We start from the raw sequence: 7605 nt of genomic DNA on the forward strand, positions 1-7605 counted from the left end.
ACATAGTTGTGCCTCTGTTTGTAGTCTGTCTGTGCAATTTTCTTACAGCAGCTGAGGATATGATCAATGGTTTCGTCAGCTTCCTTGCACAGTCTGCATTTTGGATCATCAGCTGATTTTTCAATCTTGGCCTTAATTGCATTTGTTTTGATGGCTTGCTCCTGGGCTGCAAGGATCAGGCCTTCTGTCTCCTTCTTCAGGGTCCCATTCGTGAGCCAGAGCCAGGTCTTCTCCTTATCAGCTTTTCCTTCAATTTTGTCAAGGAACTTTCCATGCAGTGTTTTGTTGTGCCAGCTGTCAGCTCTAGTTTGTAGTGCGGTTTTTTTGTACTGGTTTTTTGTCTGCTGTGTTTTGAGGATTATCTGATTTTTGACTTCAATCAAAGCAGGTTCTTCACTTTGCTTGACATATTCTGCCAGGGCATGTTCTTCTTCTTTGACTGCTTGTTTGACTTGTAAGAGTCCTCTGCCCCCTGATCTTCTAGGCAGATATAGCCGGTCAACATCACTGCGAGGGTGCAGGAAATGATGAATGGTCATGAGTTTTCTTGTTTTTTTGTCCAAATTGTCCAGTTCCACCTGTGTCCTATTTATAATGCCAGCAGTATATCTTATGACAGGTATGGCCCAGGTGTTTATGGCCTTGATGGTGTTGCCTCCATTGAGCTTGCTTTTGAGAATTTTTCTTCTTATTATTATTATTATTACAAGAGCACTCATGTCCAAAGTTGAGCATCACCTTCAGATGCCAGATATGAAAAGGGGAAGGCCTTTACTTTGTCTGTGTATTGTATTGTTTGTCATTGTGTAAAAAGGCATTAAATGTTTGCCTTATATGTACTGAAATCTGCTCTGAGTCCCTCCAGGGAGATAAAGCAGAATATAAATAGTGTATTATGGTTATGATTATTGTTATGTTATTATTATTATTTTATTATGACACAGCAAACAAGATAGATATGCTGGATTTTGTATCACAACATCAAACATCAGCATTTTGTACAGTCAGATACCTGCCGCAGGCCATTCCTTGCCAAGGAATCTACTGCCAATCTTCAGAATTCCTTATCTCTGCTACTCCTCTGTTGTCACTTGCTTCCCTGCATTCTTTGGCCCTAGATTATCTGCTTTAAACTGGATTATATGAGTCTCCACTGCCATATAATCTGGGATAAAGAGATAATCTGAGATCAGATCTTGGGATATAAGGACAGTGTCAATCATGGAGTGTAAGAAGCAAAAGGAATGGGTAGAACCTACATTACTCATGCCTTTGTTCCATAAGTTAGAAAAAAAACATGGAAAATAGGTAGTTCTGGTGACAGCAAATGAAGAATCACAGCAGGAACAGAGATAGAAAGCAGTCTTCTCAGAGAAGACAATTCACTGAGGATGCCTTGAATAAGGAACCAGAATTGCACACCATACTTCCCTTACCTATTCTACCCCTCCTTTCTGCTTCCACAGTTTATTTTATGTGACCCAGAAAATAGCTCAAAACATTTGCCCTCAAGCCTTAACACAAACTTGAATGGGGTACCCTAAAACAATGGTTGTATTGTTTGTGACCTAAAATAAACCAAAAGATTTCACTTATATAAAACCAAGGGTAGTATAATATTGATTATACTATTTATTCAGGCATGCTTGTATGGAAACAGCAATACTTACTATAATTGGTTATATTTAGTTTCTGTGTTTTCTTTAGTATGGCAACAAAGAGGGGAAAGTATAAGAATAAAAAGACATATTCCATAGTCCCAATAAATCTGTCAAAATAACTAAACTATAATCCAAACAAGTTCTGATTTTAAGTGATACTAAGGTGTCACATAGGCGGGCTAAGACATATACACAAAAGAAAGAGAAAAGTGAGACAGTTATAAATTTTTTCAATTCATTTTAAAACATTTTTATATTTCCAAATGTTTGAAGTGCCATCACCCTTATATTATTGTTTTATAAATCCTTACAAATGCCATCATCCTTATATTATTTGGTTTAAGTAATCTGCATTTGCCAATTATTTCTCTCTTCTCTTAAAAATAAAATTAAAGGAATCAGAATATTTTGAAATTTTAATACAAGTAGCAATCTGTTTTACACTTATGATGATCCATCATGGTGAACCAATTCAAATACAATTAATTAATAGTGATATGTGCCTCCCATTCTTAAAGTCTTATGTATCATGCTGAACATTAGTTCAGAATTACAACATGAGTTAAGTATCCTTGATATCGGTGTGCCTTCAAGGCAAGATGTTTTTCACTTGTGAAGAACATCTTCCACATCTGTTGGATGGTATTTTTCGTAACCCAACCAATATACTAGAGAGAGGGCCTTCTCGGCCGTGGCCCCCTGGCTCTGGAACTCCCTCCCTAGGGAGATTAGGTTGGCACCCTCCCTACCATCCTTTAAGAAACAATTGAAAACCTGGATGTTCGGGCTGGCCTTTGGAGAGACAGCCATTGGATGACCAGCCTCATTATAATTCTATCCTGAATGTTATTAGGCTCCTTTCATCGGGGTATTTTAATCTAATGATTTTATCTTATATTGCTGCTATAGTCCCCCCCCCCCCCCCCACCTTTGAAGTTGACGGATTTGCATTGGTGGTTGTTTGATATTATTACTATTATATAAACCTTGTTTTAACTTCTGTTTTATCATCTGCTTGTGTTTTAAACTGTGTATATTGTTTAATGTATTTGTGTTTTAAACTGTGTATATTGTTTAATGCTGTTACTTTTGTAACGTTGTGAGCCGCCCCGAGTCCCCACGGGGAGATGGTGGCAGGGTATAAATAAAGTTTTATTATTATTATTATTATTTATACTATGGTTGACTTGGAACCAGAAGCTGTAGTCCAACACATGCGGAAAGTGAACAGCATTGTGATCATGTACCAAAAGGTCATATACAAGGAGCTCTGTGACAAAGATCTCCTATGTGTACGTGTTTATGTGTGACTTAGTTTTTGTTTTTAAAAAGAGGCCCTAATTCATTTGGGAAACAGAGTACTGGAAGATGGCTGCCCCCCAGGTCAATGAACATATGTCTTATGGAGTCCTGGGTCTTGTAGACTGGCAAGATGATTAGGACTTTCTCCTTGAGAGCTTCAATCCACTCCCCTGGAGTACAATGTCAGAGTTTCCTAGCAAATAATTTTAATATCTCCCTAAGGTACAAACTCTGGATTCTATAGTATGGACCCATAATAATTAAAATGGTATGAAACTCCTGCTACTATGTTAGTCATACTTTCTAAAAAGCAAAAACACTGGTAGTTGAAGTTCATGGTATGAAGGCTTGACGATCAGGAAGTAGTTATAAACAAGTTTCTGTTCTATCAAATTTAAGTATTTATTTCAGTTAACTCAGCCATGTTTCTCTATAGAAATTAAGGTATTTCCTACATTCATAAAATACATTATACATATACTACCTTCTTTAGCAAGGTCCCATACCTCGAAATATAGGAATTTGGCATCTTGTTTGGTCTGCATAAAAATAAAAACGGCCCAATCCTCATATAGAGAATATCCCTTACAAAACATTACACCTGATACCTACCACGTAGATTTCCTAGATAGATAAAACTGGGGAGAAGCATGTTTGCCACTTTAAAGAAAGCTGGAATTACAAAAATAATAAATTATATATATATATATATATATATATATATATATATATATATATATATTTCAAGTCTGGTGCTAAGACTGTTTATGTTTGACATCTTAAAGTGGCCTCCAGATAGCACTATTAAAAAGCATGCAGCGGTTTTGGACAGCCTGAAAGATTATGACATAACATAATGGAGAAATAATGAGAGAGATATTTGGTTCAGATTATTTAGGGCTTCAGAAATCAAAACTAGCATCCAGGGCCGGCCCCACTATTGAGGCACCTGACGCCGCCGCCTCGGGCGCAGGCCCGGGGGGGCGCCGTCAGGCTGGGCGGGAGGCGAGGCACCGCCCTGACGGTGCCCCGCCTCCCGCCCAGTGCGCCTTGGCCCGTCTGGCCTTTTCTAGCTGGCCAGACTGCAGCGGAGGTCCCTTCAGGCCGCAATCGCGGCCTGGAGGGACCTCTGCTGCAGTCTGGCCTGCTAGAAAAGGCCAGACGGGCAAGCGGGAGTAGCGTGGGAGGCGGGGCCAACTCTGGCGCCGCCGCCCCCCCAGCGTGCCCTGGCCCCGCCTCCCACGCTGTGTGGGAGGCGGGGCCAGGGCACGCTGGGTGGGGGGCGGGGCCAACTCTGGCCCCGCCCCCCTCACTATTCGCCCTGGCCCCGCCTCCCACGCAGCGTGGGAGGCGGGGCCAGGGCACGCTGGGCGGGGCCAGGGCACGGGAGGCGGGGGCGGTGGCGGGGGCGCTTTTCAGCACCCCCGCTTCACATTAAAAAATATCTCCGGCCGGCCCTGCTAGCATCTCTTCTATAAGGAAGAGAAAGCAGGGAAAACAGCAACGGAAAAACAGTACAGTCTTGTTCCAGGAACTAGTCCATAACAGTTCTGGAAGTGGGGGGACTCATACACTGAAAATAATAAAATCTGGATTGGGATATAGTCACATATTCCAGTGTATCAGTGATATGATCATAGATAATAATTTCTTGGCACATTACATAAACTTTTATATGAGTTCCCATCATATGAGTACACATATGAGTGAGTACAGATCACAGGCCCGTAGCCAGGATTTTGATTCGGGGGGGGGGGGGCAGAGCCTGAATGAGAGAGGATCTACCCTAGCAAACCTTTTGTATCGTTATCCCAATACCCCCACGCATATGGGATATATTGAGCATGGTGATCAGATCATGATATGAATAAACATAACAGTTGCCATAACCATGCCACGTACTAGTAAGGCCTTCTTGCGGACCACTCTGACAATTTCTGGGGGGGGGGGGGCTGAAGCCCCTCAAGCCCCCCCCCCTCGGCTACATGCCTGCCCTCAGAAAATGTTTCTACTTCAAGGGAACTGACCATTGGGTAAGCACTGCAGAATGTATTGCTTTGACACCTTAATACTAGGAGGCCAGCTGCTTGTCAGACCTGTATCATTTTAAACAATTCTTTAACGATTCATGGCCAGTGTCACAATTAGCACCAAGTTGCACTCTCTCAACCACAAAGGAAGGCAAAATAATATCCCTCTGAACCAATCTTTCTAAGAAAATCCATTTTAGCATTTCCATTTGTCAAAAATGACTTGAAGACAAACAAAATAGCTCCCCAATCCTATCCCTACAACTATGTAGCTGTAATTAATACCCTGTGCTTTTAATAATTTACTCCTCCAGCGCATCTGAGAAAGGAGATTTCATGAAAGCTCAAAGGAAAATAGGCGTATAGATCCCTTTTTTATGCCTCTTCCCTTTTTATGTTGAACTAGACTAACATAGATCTTTTTTTTACTACTATGAACCATTTTTTAAAAGCACCTCCTGGAGTCACCTGCACATACTAAAGGAGACTGATGAATTTGGTTTACATAGGCTATACATCCTATACTATGTAGATCGTGATTTCATAGTCACTATACTAATGTATGTCACTCGATGCTCTGTCCAAATTTTCACCTGCCATAGCTAGAGTATGTGCCTCAATATATACAGCAAAACCTGAGCCTAACAGTGTCATAATGGTGGAAAACCAAACACAGGTTTTTGGAGAACTGAATTCACCTCTCGGCTACTCCGATACCTGTTCAGAAGGAGGAGCTATAGCTTGATTCAGATAACAACTAGGTGTGTGTGTTTTTCATTCCAGACCATGGATCATTGCCTAAGCAATCAGAATCCTTTTTTTAGTGTGACACATATTTCTTCGCCCCACCCTCCAGTGGCTTGATTTTGGTACACTGTAGCCAAGATTGTGGTTTTATTTACATGTTTGTAAGGTGAAAGAAAGGGAGAACTGATGGCATTACAAGTACAGAGATTTGGCGAGATGACAGTCTGATCTCTTGTGATTCAATTGTTTTAAGCATTTGCCTTTTCCTGTGCAAACCTGCGATTATTTGGCAGAGAGAATCCATGGTCTGTCTCAGCTGTACAATGGCATGATTTTCAAGTGTAATATTACCTCGAAACATTATTTCCATTTTCTCCCCTTTAAATTAACAGTGCATATTTTAATGGGGACAGTTTGACACTTACTGTGTTCTTATGATCTAATGTGATTATGCATTTTTTTTTACTGAACAGTCATATTCTTGGAAGAATGAGCCAAACTCTTCAGTTTAAATAGTGAAGGAATGAATAATATATATTTTCCTTTTGGAGAATCTTGCATTTGCAATGTTTTTGCAAACTAATTCTGGAACACAGTAATGAAGTCTGTGTGTGAAAAGGCAGAATTGCAGCAGCGGTAGCAGCCACCGCAGCAGCCGCAGCAACAAAAACCTCTCATTTATAACCAGTGACAAGTAAAACCTATGAAGTTTTTAAAAGAATGTGATTGTTGTCAGAAGGAATTGGGTACAACAAAGCCATGTTCAGTTCTGGTTCCACTCAAAGCCATGGCTCAGGGGTTCTGCGAAAGCTGCTGCGAGGCTGGTGGGCACAGACCAGCAAGAAAGTGAATTTTGCATACTGTACGGATCATCGCTCAGTTCAGGGCAGTCAGATTGAATCTGTGATCAACCAATTGTGCTTCATGAAACCGTCAGCCTGCATTTGTGTCTCGCTGTTTTCTCCTGTCCCGCTGTAAACAAGCTGTGCTCTGAGCTGTCTCCCTACCCTTATCTGCTCGGCGAAGATCACACAGACAGACCTCATCAGCCGGCTTAGAGTTAAAGTTAAAGTTACCACTTCCAGACAGCAGTCCCTACGCAGGCTGGGAGTCAAAAAGAAGAGAGCCTTTGGAATGACAGAGTTTTAGTTCCTTTTAGGAAACACATACCTTAGACTGAGACACAGGCTGGCATGTTGTGTCTCCTTCGTGAAATTAAATTAGGTGTTCTTAAAGGGAACAGTGGTTACAAACATTCAGCAAGCCAGCTCAGCAAATTCATCTGCCATGGATTCTTACACTTCATCCACGCCGCACCTTTGGGATCCTGTCTCGATACAGCCCAGAGAGAAGCAGGAGCTGGAAATGTATTGTCAATCTGATAGGATTCCAGGAACCTAACAATGCTTGAAATGCTCCAAGGAGTGTAATGATGGTAAACAGGAACAGGTACCATGGCTTCTGCTTTCATTCACTTCAGTGAGAGCATTAGTCTTTAAACATAAAACAGAACCTGATTTCCAAAGCTCTGTCTTCCTAGGGAAATATGGCTGGAATCTTACTTTAATGTAATGTAATACATCTTCCTCCTGTGAGTCAATCCGGCTAATGTGCTCGGTCTTCTATAACAATTCAGCCCTCTTTAGGTTTTTCCTAAAGCATGCAGAGTGAGAACCTCCCAACTCCCAACCAATCCCTGGCTTATTGCTCCCTCTTTTTAAGCAACAACATCCAAAGTGAAACAACTTGCAAATCTGCACCTGTCTGCTCATAGGCAATGTGAACAATTTACAGCTAAGTACGAATATGCCACATGATGGGGAGTCCATTATAGTTCCATGGTTATTGCTCTTGTTGTTGTAGAA

The sequence above is a fragment of the Anolis carolinensis genome, chromosome 4 (genome assembly GCF_035594765.1).
Source record: "Anolis carolinensis isolate JA03-04 chromosome 4, rAnoCar3.1.pri, whole genome shotgun sequence".
In the NCBI taxonomy this organism is placed as follows: Eukaryota; Metazoa; Chordata; class Lepidosauria; order Squamata; family Dactyloidae; genus Anolis; species Anolis carolinensis.